At 35.6% G+C, this 24,302-nt stretch overlaps 1 protein-coding gene across 6 annotated transcripts in view; it reads right to left on the bottom strand.

Annotated features, from left to right (window-relative positions):
• grh (grainy head) overlaps positions 1–24,302 on the bottom strand; it is a 564,970-nt gene that overhangs the window by 62,137 nt on the left and 478,531 nt on the right. The gene's annotated exons all lie outside the window — the stretch shown is intronic.

Below are 24,302 nucleotides of genomic sequence, written 5' to 3'. Positions count from 1 at the left end.
GGATCGAACCCCGGACCTTCCAGTCCGTAGCCAGCTGCTCTACCAACTGAGCTACCCGGCCGCCCGCATTCACCTCATTACATTTTTTAAACTTGTAAATGGTAGACATGGGTAAAGAGTGGGAAATGTCTTTGGGGACAGTCCTACCTCTGGAATTGACCACCCTACCTACGTGTGTCCCAGGTTCTCCTATCCCAGAAGGTACTAGGCCTATCCCGTTCGTGGGTTACGTGGAGAGTAGATGGGACTCCATAGCGTATTCATCGCAAACCATCTAGGGGAAGGATATCTCAAAATCAAACGAATGTATGCAAATTCCGGACAAAACACGTTTCTTATCTTTGGCGTCGTCATGGGCTAGCGATAGGCACATGTAAATTCCGGAATGAATATACCCGGTGAAGTTACGAGGGGAAAGGAGCGGGGGTAAATAAATAAGTGTAGCGACGTTCACTCATCAGTTGTTTATAAGGCGGTGGTACACAAATGAAGAACTTAGTGACGTTCATTCAACAGCTATTTATAAGAAATGATCAGTTCATTCTCAGTTGCAGTTACCTTAGTTTATTGCACATACATCCATCTAGTGACACAACATGGGGAGTACAACTGTCGACCGAAATCAAAGACTAGATTTTTCCTTAACATAACTTAAAGTAACGTAACCTACCTAAGTCAGTAATATAGCTAAATAATAGTAAAGCAAATTTAACCATAACAGGTTTCCGATTAAATCTCCTCAATTTACGTTCACTCACATCTTCCCCCTACTCCGCAATTTATTTGCAACCGTCGTCAGTTTGCTCCGCAATTTACATAGGAAATGAGCGACCGATCTAATCTTATTCCGGAATCTACAAACTCAGAATCAACCAAAAACCAGCCTAGTAAGGCACCTAAGGTTCCTAACATGACCGCTCAAAGAAATAGAGTGAAGAAAATGAATAGATAGTAGACAAGAGGTAGGTTCATCAATCTATCTCATAAGGTGGGACTCCCGTAACTAGGGCTAACATCACGCTGGCCCTCCATATAAGACAGTGCAGGATGTAAATTCAGATAATCACCAGGTGACAGTGGAACTCAGGACCATGGCTTCCACTCATAGCTTATTCTGCGTCTTGCTCGTCACATACAAAGCGGCCGGCAGAGTCAGAGGTTGAAGAAGCTGTACTTTGTGTTAAACGCGATTTATTTTAATGGTTATTGCCCCTTCTATTTGGAATAAGATTTCATAAAAGTTTAGAGTGAAGGTGCTGTGTACATTGTACTACTACTGCATGTAAACATGTTTATATTTTTATTTAGTTTTGTTGTCCACGCCCATCGAACACAATGCTACACGCAAACCAAGTTTCCTCTCTCAGAACGCACGATAACTTTGCTCCCTTCAGGCGCGTTATAACGGGGGATGAATATTTTATTGACAGAGTTCTCATGTTTTGACACAATTCTATTTTAGATGCGGATTCGTGTCTTCATCTGCATAAAATTCTTATTACGTGCTTACAATGCACAAAATGGCGAAATTATTCGTATTCATGTAACAACGGAGACATATTAACGTTTCGACATTATTACCTTTTTTATTTATTTGCTCCTCATTTATTTACTCTTTTTCGTTCTAACAAAAACGTTTTTCTGCGTACCACTCGAGAAAAATTATAACGGAATTTACAACACTGCCTCTAATGGAAGTTGCGTCGATGTACCCTCAATGTCAAGGAGCTTCATTTGTTCATTCAGGGCTCACGTTATGATTCTACTGCAACAATGGTCAAATGGCATGTGCAACTTATACTTAATAAGTTAGCGGATTTATCCTAATTCCTTTTTATGTTTTAAGAGTTTATATGCATCGCAGAATTTTCTGAAAGAAACCAAGCAGCTATCCGGGATATCCTCTCTTTAAATAGACTAGGCAATTCCAACAATAACGAAGATATATTAATTAGTAAATGAATAATATATTTTGATGCTTCTTTTATAACTTTATATAAAGGGGGCCACGTTAAAAACAGTTGAACTTGGAAAAGATTTGGATGAAAAAAGTTTATTTTAATGCATAAAAGCTTAATGAAACATTAAACTTAATTTTATTTTAATAACAAAAATATTCTTACACAAAGGGGTGATTCATAAATGCGGGGAATCTGAAGACAGAAATGAAAAGAAATATGAAACTTTTATTTCAAATCCAAAACATTACTATAATTCCAACTATGACCATAATAACAATCACAAACAGCATAAATGTTTCACGCAATTAACCTATAACAAGGTGTCTGATTTAAGCCGTTAATTTTTGTTTAGGCAGCCCAAATACCAGCGCAGACATGTGGATGGTATTTAATAGTTTCGCAGGCGGAATCAAGGATATTTTGTGTATAACGTCTACTGACACCGTCACGTAAATGTTAAGAATTTTAGTTTTCGTGTAATAATTTTACGTTAAACATGTGCAGTCAATCTGTTATGTTAATTATTTGTTTTATTTGGGTTTTCCAACGTTTCTTACAATCATATGTTTCATTGGCTAGTGTTTTATCGCGTCGTTTGCTCTATATACTTTATTTCTTAATACGTAAGTTAGCTCCAATCCCTCAAATTAATTTGTTTTGTTCCATTCGGAATAAATAACGGACAATAATAAGAAGGTACCTGTGAAGAACACAGAGCGTAAAGTTCTTAACACAATTTATTCATTTATTTAAATATATTTTTAGTATTTCACTTCTAGCGAGACTACCAGGAGAACATCATAAAAAACGTTGAATTCGGACTATGACATATCAAATGGTCTACGACATAGGAGATCAATGACAACCCGCATGGAGCTGCTGGATCATATCACGTATACTGCTTGCTGGAATATCTTATATTCAATTCTTCTGTCGCTATCATTCACGTTTGCTGTTACAAGATTCAGAGATTCGAACCGTGAATGATTACTGAAGGCAGGATTGAGCTTTTATAGCTACTGGAGTGAAATATTCGGGCTCATAAGATACATATTTTCGCTTTAAAGTAGAATTAACTAGAACCTTCTAGAATCACCTACTATCGGAGTTCGACATTAAAGAATACGAAAAGAAGAACCAGGTATCGAACCCTCACAGGTAGTCGAAATATTCATAGAACCCATTACTCTATCTTAGAGTCATGAACTACCTCGAAAGATCCGCGTATTAAAAATTAATGTTTCTTTACTCAAACGTGTCGTATGAATCAAGTGTATTAATTAGTCAACTCCATTTACAGTATATAAATTATATTTATTATTTTAGTTGCTTTCAATCATTATTAAAATAAAATACAGGCACTGCGAATTAGAGAATTTCAACGATAGATAGTATGTACGCTACTCCTAGTCGTGTTATGCATGATGCCCAAAACAATTTATGAAAGGCTTGAGTCAGACATCCTGTAAGGATTATATTGATCCCGTCACTTTCTCCTTTTCTTGTGATTAACCCATTTTAATTTTGAAATGGACGAGAAATAATCAATAAATTTTGACAAAGAACTACATCTTTCGCCTCACTAGCTATGGGGGTAACTTGGGATTTGATCATCACACAAAAATGCAACCCCGCAACAAGGAGAGCAAGTGAAAGAAAAAGAGAACGAGAAGAATACAAGGATAACAAGGGGAATACTTGGAGAAAAAGAGAAAGACAAGGATAACAGGGAGAAGACAAGGATAACAAGAGGAATACAAGGAGAACAGGAGGAATATAAGGAGAATAAGGGCATTCAATGAGAACAACGGAAAGAGAAGGAGAACAAGGGGAATACAATGAGAACACGTAATTATACGTAAAGATATGCATTATAGTAAAGCTATAGGGGAGAGTCGGGTAGTATCGGACATCGGGTAATATCGGACAGTGAGTTTCTTTCATCTAACACACGATGATAGTACCTGATTGACATGGTTACGTTTCTGTGATGTTGCATAGAGAAACGTAACCCTGTCATTCAGGTACTACCATATGGTGGTAGATGAAAGAAACGCACTGTCCGATACTACCCGATGTCCGATACTAGCCGACTCTTCCCTACACCTGTCGATTTTTTTGTCACAGCTCTCTATCAGGGGCAGTGTTGTCCTATATGCCATTAATGTGCGACATTGTCTTCTTAGAAGTCCTGTTAATTATTTTTACCGCCTCTGATCGAGTCCGAACTGGCGAACCTTAGATCTACTACCAAGCATCGTAGCTGTCAAGTTTGGTAAAAATCCGTCCGGTGGGAGACGTGCTATTTCATGTGGACATGCACGGGATAGCTAGGTGTGCAAATACATCCAAATGAAGGCACACTTTAAATTCCAACGCATGTACGTATTCCTGCTATAACATAAGAAAAGTCAAGTGCATAGACCACCATTCATAAATCCAGAAGTCAATTAAATCGGACAATAATCGAATAATTATGTAGAAGAAACGAAAATAACGGTTATTTGACTGTGGGAGTAGATATAATGAACAGGCCTAGTCACGAGTTCGTACCTTCTAATCTAAATCATATTAGAACACTGGCTTTGTCACGAACATGGCTGCCGTTAAAGACTAGTCGGCCATTTCATCTCCTCCTCTTTGTACCTCATCCATTGCATTTGATACATTATTCTTAACTTATCCCCCCCTTTCGACTCAAAACTTACAAGAGTATAAGCTTTAGGGAGCTATGAAATAACACCAACCTATACAGTAGGCCAACTAGGTTTCCCGACAATTAATCTTAACAAAAACTTACCACAAGATCATTTATTAGTGATGGTTCACAGGTTTCCGTTCCCTGTTCAGGACCTCTACATCGTGTTGGTTTATAGCTCCTGATTCTTTGTTAGGAGTCATCGGGTTATAATCTCGCTCAATCAAGAATTTTCTTGTACTTTTTTTTTTCTTGGATGCTAAAAATTCAGCAGACTACAGTTCCATTCAGGAAAGCAAGGGATGTTCCGGTATTCCTTAGGAAACTGACATGTCCGTTGTTTTATGCTTTGTCTTGTATTGCCTTAAGACATGATGTTGCACAATGCTAATACTATGAATCAAACTGATATGTATGCAATAAACTAGATTGTCTTTTGTTCAATATTAAATGCACTTCAGTTTCCAAGACTACTGCTGTTTAAAAACTCAAAAAATATTTCCTAGTTTAGCTGTCAGATTTTTCTTTAAGAAGTTAACAGTCTATCAAAATTAATGGATCAAGTCAACAAGATTTTCGAGCAGAGATCAGATATTTGAGAATTTATAGCATTGGTTCGAATAAAACTATTATTGTTATTATTATTATTATTATTAATTTTAGTGATAATTAATTTAATTAATGGCTTTTTCAGTATTACATAAAGTTTTCTAAGTTAGTCAAATGGATAGAGCGTTCCACGCTGGTAACCGGGATCGAAACCTGACAGATCCAACTGGAATGTGTGATGGAAAAGGACGACGCGTGGTATCCCCATTTCTCCTACCGACATTCCACCACTGTCCCGTTAATTATTCATAATCATGCTGTGCTATATATTTCGCCTCCCATGGTAAACCAACAGAAACGCCTGTGGCGGCTAAAAGAACTACGGCTTCCTCGCGTCGCTCATAGATGGGAATTCTCGTTTGAATGAAGATGATAATGGAAGGATAATTACGGAGAATTTTTGTAGAATCACGAGAGTAGAATGGGAGAACCCTGAAGAAAAATCTCTCACGACTTTAGCTTTGTCCACCAGAAATAAAACTCCGCCATCGCCAAGGTTTCAAATCGGTTCCACAATCAACTAAGCCAGCACTTTGCCGAATGAGATACAAAGGTGACCTATTATTATGCTTCTAACTACGAGAATGAATGGATGGATAAACATATTTATAGCTAAAAATTTATAGAAATGTTGTAGGAGAAATGGGAGAAATCTTACCGCGCCACAGGTTTTTCAGCATAAATTCCACTTGTATCCACTGGGACTTGAACCCATTATCTTTAACACAGAAAGTAATGAGCAAGTCTTCATAAGCCAAATAAATAAAGCTCTTCTGGCATCATAACCTGATACACTAAACAATGTTAATACGCTACATATCATAAGCTATACTTGATTGCGTGTTCCTATTAATTCAAGACATGAGTTCCCCTTCCTCCTGCTCCTGACTCAAGAAGGTGTGTATTTATTATACCAGCTGCTACTTTTTTCGGACTAGATTAGGCAGGATATCGAAGCCATTCCCGCCCCCGCATGACCGCCTTTACTCTGTTTCACACCTACAGTCATCCGACGTGAAATACAGCGACGCAGTGAGGTGATACCACCTTCATAACACTTCCTATTACGTGCGGCTTCGATTGTCAGGGGGCGGCCGAATTCAATGGCTCAGAGCTACCAATCTCATCTGAAGAAATTCAGCGCAGATGACGACTTCTATTCAGTCGGATAGAAAGATAAACAGATTGGTAATACAGATGGACAGATAGATATGATATACAGTATAATTACATTATATTAGACTTTTGACTTTAGTTGGTTATTTAACGACGCTCTATCAACTACTAGGTTATTTAGCGTCGATGAGATTGGTGATCGCGAGATGATATTTGGCGAGATGAGGCCGAGGATTCGCCATAGATTACCTTGCATTCACATTACGGTTGGGGAAAACCTCGAAAAAAACCCAACCAGGTAATCAGCCCAAAGGGGATCGAACCCGCGCCCGAACGCAACTGCAGACCGGCAGGCAAGCGCCTTAACCGACTGAGCCACGCCGGTGGCTATTATATTAGATAGTCATAGTATAAATCCATATATTTGGATTGCGTTTTGTTTACAGTGTGTGCCAGCAATGACGGCTATTTGCATCCTTACTGTTTTAATTAAACATGGCATGCAAACGTGAAATTTAAAAAAAGTAATATTAATATAATACAAGTGTTAAAAGTGCCATTTTGTTTTCTGATTAGAGATATTTACTAAACAAGGCCTCTAGGCCGAATATAAGAACTTTACGGACAGAAAAAAAAAAATCAATTTTAAATTTATACCATGAATATTTTTTTTTGACACTCGAGAGGAAATTAAACGCAGAAGAAATATGGAAAATGCGTGTTATTATTCGGTTGAAAAGCTTTTGTCATCTACTCTGCTGTCGAAAAATCTAAAAGTTAGAATTTATAAAACAGTTATATTACCGATTGTTCTGTATGATTGTGAAATTTGGACTCTCACTTTGAGAGAGGAACAGAGATTAAGGTTTTTTGAGAATAAGGTTCTTAGGAAAATATTTGGAGCAAAGAGGGGTGAAGTTACAGGAGAATGGAGAAAGTTACACAACGCAGAACTGCACGCATTTTATTCTTCACCTACGTCTTAAAAAGTTGAGAATAAAATTTGCATAATTGTTTATGTAGTAATTTAATATAGCCGTTGTTATGTGTAGGCCGTGCATCATTTGTCAACTTCCGGTCTTAGTAATAGAAACACTTACATACGTTTAACTGTCTTATTCTTATACAAAGAACAGCTCGTTTATAAGTAGTGTATAAATTCCTGACTAATAGACTAATCACTAAATACGTTGAGCATAACAATACAACTGTTACACAGCTACGTCATTGTTTCGACATTATTTTATCACGAAAGGTAAAGAATAACTGAGATTCTCTATTGCATCCGATAGCATGCGCTAGTGTGCCGCGCTAAGTATCGATAGTACAACTGGGTCTGATCTATTACCATGCTATATTTTGATCAAAGAGAACAGCTACAGCAATATTATTCTAATTATTCTGTGCTCGTTGTTTAGTTCTTCTCTGGTTACAAGACAACCGTCATCATAAAATGACAGTAGGTACGAACAGCTGTTAAAGAGAGGGCCATTTTTTCTCTCTATACAACACTTAAACATGGAGTTTCGTGTATATAACTACAGCAAAGCAATAAGACCGTTATCGTATAAAATTGAAAGTTGTTTTTTTTTTTTAATATTAGTATTAAAAATTTTTAAGTATTTTTAACAGATTCGCTATAGCAACGTATTTTAACACGATCATGTAGTGTTAAAACTCTTATTTTAGCAATGTCTGTTTAAAAACATAGTTTTAAAATGTTAACTCACGAAATCTAGACGTAAAATGAATTGAAAAAAAGTCAATCAAGTAAAATGAAACTAATATTGGAAGACTGAAACAAAAATACGACAGAATGAATAAATATCAGGCCCGTAAAATATTTAAATTTATACAACACGTAATAAAACAACAACAGATGTAAAGAGTCTGTCATTGACATGTAATATCAATAAAATAGATGGAAAGACAGACATATTTTGAGCAGAAGAAAAAAGTCTCACAAAATGATGTTCAAAATTTGAACTCTTAACATGTAGAGATGCAACTTCGAAGTCTTATAAAGTATCCTGGAGGCAATGGACATGCTCCACAATGGAAGAGAAATAATCTCGTGATTATGGGGATTTCGTTTCTCCGTTTTATACAATCTTCTCGTATATAAAAAAGTGATCAATAAACTTCCGACTCGCAATACTTGGCACGCAATCTCGAATGTGTGCACCCATAAGCACGCACTGCAGAAGAACAAAAACGAATTTTTAAATGAAACTTTGCGTGGGAACCCAATGGCAATCTCCTCACTTCCGACATTCTGGGCCGGCTTCAGTTCCCGAATAATTCCTTTAGTGTTAGCATGAAGACTACGCTTCAGGGACACGACTATTTCTTCTGGTCAAACTGATTTGGTTTTAGCAATTTCATTAACATTTCTTCTACAGTTTTCCCTCTCTATCAGATACATTTGACGTAGAATACGTCTTTGTTCGCACATTATATAGGAAGCCAAATTCATTCAGAGTGAAATTATACAAGATTATAAACTCCTGCTTTGAGATAACTATTTGGGATACCCATATAAACCAGATTCCACTTTACAGTATAGGAACGAACGTCTCTCTCACATGCGTAGTCCGAGCGATGAGTCATCGCCGCAAATGTGATTGGAGTAGCATAAGTATAGAGGGATAAAACGTTGTGTCACGCGTTAATAACAGGCCATAACTCGGAGACTACACATCATACAGCGTTCTTTTTTATGCCATTCGATTCAGAATTACAAGTTCTGTTATAGGAATACAAATTTATAAAGATTAGGGAAGTTTGAACGAAATAAGGGATTTCAACGTCAACTGTATGCGTTCAATTTCTTACTTCAAAGACGATATTAGAGATTTATTCTTTCTCCTCATCACATAACCTGCAGATTTGGGATTCCTTTGTAGATATTCATTGTGTACAGTCTGGCTGCAGGACTTCTTGGGCGAATGGCAGGCATTTTGTAAGCCACTCTTCCAATATATATATATCTTCACGAATCAAATCATACCGCTTAAGGGGGTAGGAAAAATATCATTATAAATCTGTTAATGTCTAAACTGCAGACGTAAAAACGCTGCAGCTACGATTTAACACAACTTTTACAGCGATATAATGGATCATTTAAGAACCAATATTTTAAGGTGTGAGACATAACTTTCAAGTGCATAATTTTTTTCTTGAATCTCTGATACATACTATGTATTTTAAACTGTAAACGTACAAAAAGCCGCAGTAATGATTTAATATAAATTTTACAGCGATATAACGGATCATTCAAGAACCAATTTTTTAAGGTGTGAGATATAATTTTAGGTGCATATATTTTTCTTTACTCTCTATTACATACTATGTAAAAATTAATTTACATTAAATGTACACAGCTCAGGAATAGTTTATGTTAGAAAGTTGCTATTTTCTGTAAATATTCACAACGAAAATACTTTGAAAGTAGACATTATTGTGACACTGCTGTAAGAATTTCAAGCATTTTACAGAAAATTATATAAATTATTCAGTGACTTTTGATAATTAAATAACATGTCTTCTCTCAACATAACTAATCACAGAAACGCCATCATAATAGTCTAGATTAAATATTACCTTATTAAAAACTATCAGTAAAAATGAACGGTGATTAGCAATAGTGATCCAAGCGCCAAAAACCTGTTTCGAGATACTGGCCATTGAAATAAATCTGTTTTTTTTTTATAAAACATTTTATGCAAGAAGTATTATAACATTCATACTATTACAAAAAAATAGCACAAATAATACCACAAAAGGTAACAGGTTTTTAATAAGAAACCAGCAGTTGAATTAATATTTAAAAGCAAAATAAATAAATGACTTTTATGCAATAAGCGAATTTTTGCTTATAAATAGCAGCAAAATTCAGATATCGCATTTTTTTATTTTTTTTTTTCAGAGTTAAATTAGCCTGCCATCAACAGATTTGTGCAAATATCTCATTTGTCGGTTGGTCTATTATTGTGTAACTCCGTCCAAATCAAGCTCTTTACATAATTTGTTTTTGAGATATGTGTACTAATACTCATATTTCTCAAATCGAAAGAATACATATTATTTTTGACATAGTATGCAAAGAAAAAATCATGCAGCTAAAAGTTTTACCTCGTATCTTAAATTGTTCCTAAAAGGTCCATTATATCGCTGTAAAATTGCATCAGATTATGACTGCAACTTGTTTTGCGTCTGCAGTTGAAACATTAGCAGATTTATAAATATTTTTCCAAGCGTTCATGTACAAGTCCCCTTGCCACAGCGGTGGATAAATGTGGTAGTTTAAACGAAAACTTCAGGTATTACAGTTTACTATTTGTTTATGAAAACATAGTCTACTCTTACGCTTTTTGCCCAGCATGGAAAGCTGCCTGAATTGTCCATATTTGGCAGCAGACTTAATCGCCCCAGGTCCTCGGAGCTATTGATGCTATGTGGCATGTCCCGTAAGACGCATTTTTCACTTGGCTCCGTTTACGTCAGGTGCGCATTCCTCTTCTGTTACTTTGCGGATCGCTCAGGGCTACAATTTGCATTCCGCGCCACATGTGACCTACAACGTTTAGTGTCGAACACACTAGACGAGAAGCGCTCATATAATTTCATTCAGCGGAGTTCCGTCCATTCTTAAACACATTATAATGCGGCAAATATATACACGACCTCCTGAACTTAACTGACCTCAAACCAAGGTCTCTAGGTCATACGTCTGTTACTGTAGCACTAATACGTAAATAAAGACAGTAGTTTTTCTTTTTTTTAATGGAGGCATCTTTTATCCCCTGGAATAAGATTTTAGGCCGGTCTATTCATTAAAAAAAGGAACTTGGACCATAATTTTTGTGAACAGTATCTGTCGCTCCAGGGTCCAAACGAACTCACGCACAGAGAAGCGGACCGGATAAAAGATTGGAGAACAAGAGGGTCACTTTATTATTCACCGTAGCTGGTACTTTACTCTGCTACACAATGGCTTCACTGATTTTGCGATTAACGTATGACAGAAGAATTTAAAATTCACTCTATCAACCGTAAACAAGGACTAAAGAAGTACCTTTCTTCCCTTAACGATACAGCAATAAATATCTCTCACCCACGTAGCCACTCGTAGCTCACTCACTCACTCACTCACTCACTCACTCACTCACTCGCTCACTCACTCACTCACTCACTCACTCACTCACTCACTCACTCACTCACTCACTCACTCACTCACTCACTCACTCACTCACTCACTCACTCACTCACTCACTCACTCACTCACTCACTCACTCACTCATTCACGTTAGTAATTCTGTCTGTAAGTAAGTTAGTCAAACAATCAGTTTATTAGACAGGCAATAAGCCACCCAGTAAGGAAGTCAAGTCATTCCGCCTGTAAATCTATCATAAATAAGTAAACAAGTCAGAGATTCTACCGCCTTGATAGTCAAGCTGGGAAAGTATTAGCTTACCATGACTGTGGACCCGGGTTCGAATCCCGATGATGACGGAGTCATATGTTTGGTGGATAAAGCCAAGTTTCCTAAGGGTCTTGATGTAGAGCTACATGTTTCTCGTCATTAGGTATGGCGGGTAAATAATTTTGAAATTGACCGTCACGTAAAAATGCAACTCCCTCCCTTGTTCTCCTTGTATTCCCTTTGTGATTTGAATGAGTGTGGTTAAGAAGTGTGTATATCTCTTGTGTACGTCTTCTGCAATCAAATTTTATCATAATCGGCAAATCAATGCTCTCATTTGTCGTTAAAAACAACTTATTTTATGTTGAATTCATCAATAAAACTGCTTTCGTAGCACAGGAGCTGGCAAAATGCATTAACAATAAAATTGTTACCATAGTAACAATAACCATACTGCTTCTGTATAAAACAAATAAAGTATTGCGTAAAAAGTATGCTCTTTCAGATAATATTAAATACTTAGCGTGCCATTTAAAATGTTCTCGATGATGTCATAACTTGCACAAAAATAGCCACAAATATATGTGCAATTTGGACTGAAATTTCTATACGTCATTTTGCAGACGTTACGCGTTCTTTATCATTGAGTGATATCTACCAATGTCCTCAAATTTCCAGCATTTGACAAACTCTTAGATTAACCATCCTAGAACTTCGATACATCCAGTTCAAGTCACTAATCCCGTGTAAGTGTTTCCTTAAAAGTAGAGAAGCTTTTCGTAAGGTTCCATTTTTCTGAACTTCCAACTAGCAATTGTTATACCAAAATATCCACACAATTAGTTTCTACTTGCCTATTGCCTACTTGCTTTCGACAGTATGTTTACGAGTCATAAATATATCAAGTTGACTGGAATAATTCAAAATTAAAATGCCTTGTTAAGCGACGCTGTGGGGGTTTTTATAACAAGTGCATTCCTTTCTTCATTGCACCGTTATGATAGGAGGAAGAACGCACGAAATGTTTCGGAATGTCCTGAATACGTCAGGATGGTATATTTATCTAAACAATTATTCCATACATTTAGAAAGGAATATTAAAACGAAATAATGTTGTCCTGATCGGGTGTCGTAATAATACGTACAGATATATCTGATTGAAATCTTTCACATGCTATAGGAGAAATCGAACACTACACCTTAATCAAACAGTTGAATTGATCTACAAACACCTGTCTGACTTAGAAACGTTATCTTCAGACTGTATCCCTCCTTAGTTTATGTTGGTATCGCTGTGTTTTATCGACGTTTCTCTTACACATACAACAAGATACACATCTCGATTCTCGTGTGATACTTCTATCTTTCTTATTAATATAAATGGTACATCTTGGAAGACGTACAGTGTTGTACACAGGTGGAGCCTGCAGAAGCTTCACAACTTTTAGTATTATAAAACAAAATCCATTCGATATAATTCATCAGTGTGAAGATTAAACGATTTAATTTTGTTACCTGTTGTACAAAACGTCATCTGTTGTTCTCTCCTTGCTTTCTTGAGCTGACATTAGACATTTAAAAGTACAGGATTTCTCTAGCAGCTCGTATCGAGCTCGTGTAGTTATGAATGTTTTTTTTAAGATGCAGTTTTAAAATTATCATTACAAAAATGTATCACATGTTTATACACTTATCAGGACACGCTGTACAAAAGTTTAACTATGTATAGTAAGTTTACAGCTTCACCTTTTAATTAGTAGTCGATGGGGAGCAAAGGATACTTTGGAATTTCCTGGTCTCTGGTCGGGTCATTTTTTTTATAATAACTGCCTCCCATTGGAGGTAGCCCAGAAGGATTCAGTATACTCTCCTATATGTATTTTACAATATTAAATGTTTACATAAATTTTGTAGAAAGAAAATTAAAATAAACATATATAAATTATAAAGTGAAGAAAAAAAAATTAAACAGAGTGAATATGATGACTCAGAATTTGGCAAGAGCGTTTCAAATCTGAAGTTATGATGTCAGCAGTAAGTGTCTGTGGTAGTTCAAAAGTTTTCCTGAAGCTTTCAAAGAACTTGGGAATCACACCACGAGCTCCAATAAGAAGACCAATCACTTCAATGTCTTCAAGCTGGTATTTTGCTTTGAAGTAAGAGAGAGAGAGAAGAACTAATCCGGCCTTAATTAAGGATGACCACGAGGATCCGGAAATGAATAGCAAACAAATACAATTAATTAAATATGAATAGTGTTATAAAAATAAAGTGTAATAATTAAGCACCATTGATTACCAATTGTAAAATAAAATCTTGGAAGATGACTAAATTATACTGATAAAAAAAGATTTTATTTAAAATTAGCATATCCTTAATTAAGGCCTTCTGAGTGGTATAAATGAAATTGTATAATCTGCAGGGAATCTTTGAGAATTTGCGAGATGATTTTTTGAATTTCAAAAGATGATATTGATAATTGTTTTAAAAATGATATGTAAATTTTGGTAAAGAAGTCCGAGCACCAAAAAATAAATTGAAGAGAGGGATGTTATACTTGGCACTAAGGTAGGGAATACAAGGTTCATAAATGGCCCTCTTTTCCTGATCAACCTGATGAGCTTGGTTTAGATCTCTTTCCATGCGTATAGTTGGATCCATGATAATAGCCTTTTGTTGTTGCCTGTTTATTGCTATTATATCCGCTCTTCTGTGAGAGTCGTCTTCAGAAATACAGTGGACCTCTTCATGAACTTCCCAACCCTTGTTCCGAAGAAGACAGGCGATAGCTCCACGGACTCTATGATGCCTGTTGTTACGCAATAACTCTCCTTTCCGACAAAAGCCCAACACGTGACCAAGAGTTTCTGTCTCTTTGCAGCCTGGTTGACGGCAACGGGTCGTGCTGAAAGCTCTGCCAGGAACGGAGCGCACTGCAGTAAGGTTGCAGGACATCTTGATTGCATTAATATATTCTGAAGATGACAAATTCCTTTTGGTGCTGACCCATGAATTGGCTCTTGGATATTCTTCATAGATGACTACACCTTTCCCCTTATGAGGTAACTGACACCAGGAGTCAAACGCTCTCTTTCGCAATTCATCACGTAGATGTTGAAAGAACTGATAGTTAACCTTAAATTGGCAAAACTTCATTTCTCACACTAGTTTATTAAATCTTGTCGGACTGTAAAGAAAACAACTATAGCAAAGTTCATATTTTATATGTTATACATAAATAAATAAATAATTCAATCTTCCTCAACTTGGTGAGGTTGTCAAAGACAAAGAATGTTAAACAGTAACATTTAAGATGACATTAAAATGTCTTACAAGAAATTTGTTTACAAGGAACTAAAATTTGCAGTAGATAATATTTCACATAATGAAAAATTATAAAAAAAAATACAGATAAAAAATAGACTGAGAAAATTCAACTGTAATTTGAATTGAAATACAAATGTCGCCGTAAAATCTGCAGAGAACCCTTCAAAGCTATAATAGAAATTTCCTTAATTGTTGTTGTTGGGACTCCAAATTTATGACAGAATGACACAAATTGTTTTGTTATGGTCCCTCTAGTATTGTGAAATTTTAATTTTCCTACCAATTTTTTTTCTATTGTTCTATTAAAATTATAGCATATAGCCTTTTCACTTGTTGTATCCTACAGGATACCTACTTAGTGAATTTAAGAGTTGACCTTGCGGTGAATTTCAGGTACGGAGGGCCTGATTAGTCAAATCCACTGTCCTCACCTCCACGCTGGGATTCCCTAGGATCTTTTAAGATGCGAAAGAAAGAGTGGTGTGCGGAAAGCAACGGGACGCTACAGCATTTATCTTTCCCCCCAAAAAAACTGCAAACATGGCATGATGAGTCTTTACACGTAAAAGATTCCGAACGTAAACAAGATACTGTATGTCGATAAGAATAAAGAAGTGTATGTAGTACAGTATTTGTCGACCTAGAAAAGGCGTTTGACAAAATGGATTGGAATAAACTGATGGGGATCCTGAAGAAAATAGGTGTAGATTAGAAAGATATGAAATAACGAGTCAAACTCAGAATAGGGGAAGAAATGTCTGAAGGAAGTGAAATAGTAAGAGAAGTAAGACAAGGATGTTCTTCATCACCCTCTACTTGGAAAATTTAATGAAGAACTGTTTTCAGAACTTGGGAGGGTGATAGGAAGGAGAAGAATAAAGAGCATAAGATTTTCTGATGATATGACATTATTAGCAGAAGAAGAGACGATACTAAGGGTTATGCTAGTAAGAGTTAATGTCAGCTGTGAGCAGTATGAGGAGAAGATAAATGCAAACAAGACGAAGACCATTGTTAAATAAAAAGTAAAGAAGGCAAACGTGCGAATTCGAAATGAGGCAGTAGAGCAAGTGGACAGCTTCAAATACTTGGGGTGCACTATAAGTAGTAACGTGAGCTGCTGCCAGGAAGTCAAAAGGAGGATAGCAATGGCCAAGGAAGCTTTTAATAGAAAAATGACAATATTCTGAGGACTCTGAAGAAGAGAAAGGGACTAGTGAAGTGCTTTGTGTGGAATGTGGAGCAGAAATATGGACATTACGACGAAGTGAAGAGAAGCAGATAGAAGTATTTTAAATGTGGATATGGAGAAGAATGGAGTGTGTGAAATGGACAGACAGAATAAGAAAAGAAGCTATGTTGGACAGAGTGGGTGAAGAAAGAATGATGCTGAAACCGATCAGGAAGAGGAAAAGGAATTGGTTGGGACATTGGCTGAGAAGAAACTGCCTACTGAAGAGTGCACTGGAAGGAATGATGAACGGGACAAGATTTCGGGACAGAAGAATATATCATATGATAGACAACGTTAAGCTATATGGATCATATGCGAAGACAAAGATGAAGGCAGAAAATAGGAAAGATTGGAGAATGCTGGGTTTGCAGTGAAACACATGCTATTTGACAGAACATTGTGTGTATGTATGTATATATGTATGCATTCATGTATTTATGCATGTACCAGTCGATATAAAAATATAAATGTTTTAATCTGACTGTGTTGAAATTTTGCAGAAATATGCATCTCACGTGTATAGTCTACAGAGTGAACATTAATTAAAGTTATTAATGTCAGGGGATTATTCTTTGAGATATTTCAAACAAAGAAGTTAAAAAAAATACTAATTTTTACTTCCTTTTCGAGATAAAAATTGTTTTATATGAAACATTTCATAGCGTATTTTGTGAAAGCCATTGATTTAATTCCCAATATGCTCAGTAAATTTAAGAGAGCAGTGTATTATGATAATAAATGATTGGAAGAACTCTAGTTTTGTCCTTTAAATATGCAGACATTTGATCCGAACAAATGTAACATTGTAAAATTCCTTTACAGAACAAAAAGTTACATTGTTGATGATGTTGATTACGGTATTATTATCACTATCATTATTTAGCACTAGATGGAGACATGCAAAGATTGTGTGAAATATTTACATACTTCTCGCTGTGTGAATCTTTCCTCGAAGAACCTTTGCACCCCTAGTACTAAGAACTTGTTGCTACTAACTTGTCGGCAACGTTTGTTGTGTTACATTATTATCCTGCACATAGGTTTTCGTTCGGCCGTTGCAACAAAAGATGTGAATGAAGGTAAAGGAACGGAACACAATCTCTGCCGGTGTCAGGGAGAGGTGACAAGGTGCTCCGTCCATCCGTATAGTACACCAACAGACAGCCTACATGACTTGTCCATTATCTGCCCGTCTCCCTCACTGCAGTCCTACATACGTACAGGTACACTCACTTCTATCCAATAATTTCAACACAGCCAAAAATTAAAAGAAGCTGGACAGTAAGCGGGCTTGCTTCGTATTTGGGATATTCGAGGTTCAAACTGTAGCATTCTTGTCAATTACAAGATACCACAATCACGACTCGAACAACAAGACAACAAATTTTTTAGTCGGTTTTAACGACACTATATCAAATACTAGCTTACTTAGCGTCGTTGAAATTAGTGATGGCGAGATGATGCCACATATTACCTGACATTCGCCTTACTGTTGGGGAAAACCTCCGAAAACCCCAACCAGATAATCATACAAACGGAATCGAAACCAGCTCCCGATCAGCAGGAAAATGCACTTACCGTCTGAGCTATGCCGGTGACTACGAAGGATTATAATCGAAGTGGACTGGAGGTTGATTCCAGGTAGATTATGCGTAATTTGTGATATATAAAATTAATCTGGTAGAAATGATTACAGAAAATATTTACACGCAATAAACATCTTCGAATAAAATTAAATCTATAGAATTATGACGAAGATAAATAAATCAAATCATTATGTTCTCGAATCCATACTTTTAGCTCACAGAAGACATAAACTCTTAGAAACGCAGAAGAAAAATTGTAGAAAGCAAAGTTTTTTTTTTTTCAAAGAAGTAACTAATTTATGTTGGAAATATAGGTAACTAGGAAAATTGTTATGAAAACTTCCATCCTTCCGTGTATAGGCCTATCTCAATGTAGTACACAAAGCGATTGTGAAAAATGTTGACGTATAACGTCTATGTTCAACATACATTAACAGAAAAAAAATGAAAGAACTTGGTGAAAGAAATTACGACGTCATTCGATTTCGGTTGTCATGGATATGCTTATGTCGTATGCGATAAACTGAACAATGTGAACGAATCTATTTCTATATACAACAGTAAATAACATACTTGGAAAAGTTTATTGTGATCCGGGGGGAGGGGAAGGTTGCAATACATTTAAAAGAATGTTACTCAGTTGTGCTCTGACACAAAACAGACGCGTGCAAAATATATGCGTAACTATAATAAGAGTTGATAACTGACATTACATACATACAGGTGGATGAGTAATAACAATATTTACAGGATATTCTCATGTGATTATATACGGTATATCAGTTAACTGCTGTCGCTCAAAAACAGTTTTTTACTCCTATTCTCTTAATAGCACATTTTGATTTAATGCATTATTACTATTATTATTATTATTATTATTATTATTATTATTATTATTGAAGGATTGGCTATTATTTATTTAGTTCATTAGACATACTTCATTCTTCCAGAAAACTGTTTTTATTTATTCTAATTTCTGTATAGACTTTACACGCAGTCATAGGGATTTCCTCAAATACTCTGTCACTTTTTTCTCTCGAATACTTCGCTTTATCGGTTAACCTTTTTTTTTTAAGTGAAAAGTCATATCTGGACTAAAGAAAGTCAAGAGCACCCTTTCTTCTACGCATACAAAAAATTCCACCCAATGAAATTTATTACCTATAAAACTATAGTACAGCGGAGTATTAAAGAAAAAATAAACAAGAATACTAATATCGAGTAGTGTAAATTTTGATATTGATAGCTTATCATAAATAACTGGAAGTTAGTTTCTAAAACTAATCGGTAATACTATGGCAGCTTCTGCAACATTTATATCTGTTGAACTGTAGTCCAATTCAGTATTTAACGGGAAACTTGTTATTACCGGGACAGCGAAGTCTCGCTGGCCGATAACAAAATCTGCAATTGTCAGCCATGAGTAAAACTCTGAAATTATCACTTTGTATTACTTCTTAATAAATTTTAAGTTCTAAATTACTTTATAGAATTTAATATGCAAGTCTCGTCCAATCTAAAGTTTTCGCATCAATTATTATTTTTATGAATTTTAATCTTAAAAAAAAAACAATATTCGGTTCTCTTTCATCATCCTCGAACACATGATAAACAAAAAATAAGTATAATTTCATCATTTGACCACATACTTAGGCTTATTCCAAGGATTAGGTGATTTTTGGCCAACATTAGACATTCACAAATAATTAGATTTCTTGATCATATAGTCAGCAAGACGAGGACCACTTCTCAAGGTAAAACAGAAAAATACAAGAGAAGGTAAATATACTCAGCTCCTATGGAATGGAAATTAATGTTAATTTCCCTAACGGGATTCGAACATGTGTCCTCTGGGAAGGCCAGCATTTGGGTCACAGCAAAAATTGAGCCTAGATATGTGTGGTGTTTTGAAAGAATACTAAGATTAAAAGTAGTAAAATGCTTAAAATTTCAGTGGCTTACACAGAAAAGAGACTTGATAGACGTTAATGAAGTAACGGTATACATCTAACGGTAATTAATTAACAGATCTCTTACTTTAAATCACTTTAGAAAGTATTCCTTCATGAAATGTGTTTTACCGCTTCCATTACAGCTAAGGTTTCTTTATTATGAGATCAATTCTTCAACATTCCACTTTAATCCCATAATGATGATATTAACAAACTGTACAACGTTCGAAACCCATTACGGCTGTCTTAGCTACTCTTAGAGCCACTTTATTCTACAAGTGACTGTATACGTCCATTTTCTACCTATGTGCGTGTGCCTTCTTCTGATCAAACATTCCCCTCTCTTTTTTATTATTATTATTCTTCCTGAGAGCTTTTTATTTTGTATCTCCTTGCCTTTCCAGTTCCCTTAATCTTATGAGCCTATTACTTGGGATGTCTTCGTATGTATGTGAGATTAAAGACCATATTTGAAAATTGGGTGGACTGGGAATATGATTGAATGATGGTAAAAAAGATTCTACAGCTTTATAACCTTGTTAAAAATCAGACGCATGTTTTTTTTTTTATTATTACGAGTTGAGGCATTTAAATAAAAGGAAGAGAGTGAATATTCCACTGCTGATTACCCTGATATCAATTGTTACAGAGCAGTGTTGTTAATGGCATATATAATTTATGATGGTGGCCGTGATAAAAAGGTAGGGATCAAGTAGGAAGTGGTCTTCGTGTATCCGTGTATGGAGGCAGTTAATTGCAAGTAATTAAATCACACATGTTGTTGGTTGTATCTAATTATGTTTTTACAACGCACCAATATTCGCTTAATCAATTAGAATGCGTCATTTGCCTAACGGTGTTCTAAAGTTCAGTTATTTTATTTGTTAGGATTCTAAATATCTTGATCTTTTTATGAGCTCACAACGAAATTTCTATATAATTCTTTAGTTCGAAATTCAATTCACTTCAACTTTGTAAAACATGAGTAAACTAATAGCTAATGAAATGTAGTAATCTCCCGGGTAGGAGACGCTACTTTCCTTCCAGAACTAAGCATTTTTTCGGACAACAAAATCCGTAATTATGTCACACATAACTTGTGGCATATAAAACTGCAAACGGCCCTTATGCTATCCACCTATAGCTCCTATTTTCGAGTGAAGATACCTCTGCCTACTAACCCCTCTTGTATCAAAAGATAGAATCAATATTAAAATTTATTTACTGTTCATTAAAATTTTCTTATCTCCTTTTCCTTGAGATAATGAATTTCACTTTACTTCAAAAATTAAATTTAAAAGACTAGGAGATTTCCAGAAAAATTTTAACTCACAATATCTAGACATATTTGGAAACCCGTAGAATAATAATTTTTTTTGGAATGTCATCAGATCTACTTCGAGTTTACTTACCATAACTGTGTTTTCAAAATTATCTTTTCCTCACAAATACATTCGACATTGGAAATATGTTATACGTGTATAATTCTGTATCTAACATTCTTTACAACCCGAGAAGCTATTGAAAGATGAAAAAATCATGATATGGCGATAACAGAACTGATGGAATAGAATTGCAAGATGGAAATATAGTACAGCATCGATTATCCGAATACCGATCAACCAAAACATCGGTGAACCGAAAGGTTCCAGTCGGCAAATTCAAATTTGCGCCCGCCATGTAAAAGTTTTGCTAGCGTTATTTGCGAGATTTAGCAGTAAAAAAAGAGAATCTGTTCTGAAGGGGGAAAAAATTAGGCTAGTCAGTTCTCTATGCTATTTGTAAGGCGTGTGATACAAAATATATGCTGTATGTACAGTTTTGTGTTTAATATCAGTGTTTCTTTGTTTCATACTGCTCCTATGACACCGGTACAATTTGTTTTCGTAAATGATCGGTTATCCGAAAAATCAGTTATCCGAACACCCCCAGTCCCGAATTGTTTCGGATAATCGATGCTCTACTGTAGAAATCTTCACAGGAAAAATTCTTAACTACAATTTTTAGTTACATAGCATCTGCTGAGGATAAAATCCTTTTATCTTTTGGTGAGAAACTTAACCATTTATAAGTCATGATCACTGTATTACTGTAATAATCGATGTTAGATATCCTTACCAGTTGATAAATCGTCATAAAATTAATAATATATAAAATAAAAAGTAAAACATCAGTGGTAGTCTCTATCATGTGTCCTATTACATTTATATTTCACTTGTATTCAGCACAAATGGCTGGAGAGAAATGAAGACAAAGATGATCAAAGCTTCGCTATACCGCCACATGTGATATATCTTTCCTGTCGCCTGAGCAATGAGTAAAGGCAAGTGATGTTACAAGAAAGGCACAGGACTGTACAAATAATAGGTTATATTTTTGTACTGTGCGCTCCGTCAATAAAAATACCTGTATACAGCACTTTTGTTCATCAGACAGTATGTTACACTGTTTCCTGACTCATAGGACGATGACTATAGCAATTAGGCCTAACACCACAAAACATATTTTGAATCTCGTACGATCATCAAAATAGTTTAAAAAAACGCACAACGTATGAAGTCAATATAAATTTCTTGCTGTTGATAAGTATTCCATTGAACTATGTCATACCCTGGAATTGAGTTTGGTAACTGCTGACATTTCTTTACCCTAAATAAGAGTTGTGACTAACAAGTGGTCATGTTTCGTTTTAGCAATTGCTAATGGGGATTATATACTGGATAGAAATGCGAGAAATGGGTGTGGCAGAGATTTGCTGTGGGAATATGACAAAGTTCCTGCCCCCTCTAATGCATTTCCCGTTCCAGAGCAACGGGTTTTGAACAAGTTGTAAATTAAGAGCAACACACCACCATAACTCTGTTCGTTTCCGCCACATACGTTAACTCCTTTTAACGTGCTAAATTAACTGCATGGTAGATGCAAATATTGTCGATTCTTTTAAAGTATACATTTTTTTACTTGGTTATTTGACGACGCTGTATCAACTACTGGCTAAGGTGTATTTTCTACGAGTAGATAAAAGTTAAGTTGATTTAATCACTATTGAAAATATAAGCTGAAAAATCGAAACTTGATAGAATACTAAGAGAACAATGCTATAAAATGCTCAGAACTGTAAAGTATAATCACGTATAATGCCAGAGATAATAAATTATACTAACAAAATTACTCAAGATTTTTGACTGCCGTTGATTGAAATTTAAACGAAAGTAAAATAGAAGTGAAAAGTCTAGTTCAATGAATGGATGATGTAAGGTTTGAACAGAACCTTACAAAATATTTACCTGAAGGAAGCAAAATTATAGAAAGATCGTGAAAACCATTTGAACATGTTAATCTTTTGAATATCCACATTTTAAAATATGGGCATTACATTACATTTGCTTTATTCCATATCTTATATTGTAGCTTTGAGACGTAAACAAGTAAAATTAATTTAAAAATATACAAATATTATTATTAATATATGACAAATAAATTATTTAATTTATAAAGGTAAACACTTCATTGGCGGCCGGGTAGCTCAGTTGGTAGAGCAGCTGGCTACGGACTGAAAAGTCCGGGGTTCGATCCCAGGTGGTGACAGGATTTTTTCTCGTTGCCAAACTTTCAGAACGGCCCCAAGGTTCACTCAGCCTCCTATAAAATTGAGTACCGGGTCTTTCCCGGGGGTAAAAGGCGATCAGAGCGTGATGCCGACCACACCACCTCATTCTAGTGCCGAGGTCATGGAAAGCATGGGGCTCTACCTCCATGCTCCCAAGTGCCTTCATGGCATGTTACGGGGATACCTTTAGCTTTTAAACACTTCATTAGTTGCGTAGAAGATATGAATATGGGGCAATATATTAATTCTTTTTTCTCTAAGCCTTCCAGAGCTTTAAAATAATTAGATAGTGCATTGTGGACTGTATTATTATCTCTCAGATGTTTGTAAACTCAGCGATTGGTAGTTACTAACATTTTAATATGATTTACAGATTTGAATTTAACAACGAAAACATTTTCAATGCAAAGCAGGATCGAAAATAAAAATGGAGAAAAACTGTTTTTAAACGCTATGATAAAGTGATCCTCGGAATCTCCTACTAAAGACGCACTGGAATTTTCACTTTCCCATACGCTGAGAATTTAGCTCTTTTCTTTGTCTTTGCAGGAAAAGCCACTGTAATAATCATCAACCTAAAGTGACTGAAATCTTTATGCTTTCTGATCCCCACTTTTGTGAAAATGCTGATGTTCGACCTAGATACTGACAAGTGTCAGGACTCATTAGCCACATGGTTAGCATAGCGGCAGACTACAGCCTAATATACAGCAAAGAACAAACAAGTCAAAAGAAACACTCATGATACAAAGACAATCTTCATATTCTTCGCTCAATCGAAAA

The sequence above is a fragment of the Periplaneta americana genome, chromosome 5, assembly GCF_040183065.1.
Source record: "Periplaneta americana isolate PAMFEO1 chromosome 5, P.americana_PAMFEO1_priV1, whole genome shotgun sequence".
NCBI lineage: Eukaryota > Metazoa > Arthropoda > Insecta > Blattodea > Blattidae > Periplaneta > Periplaneta americana.
The sequence above is the reverse complement of the archived record's forward strand: the minus strand, read 5'-3'. Positions and strand labels throughout refer to the sequence as shown.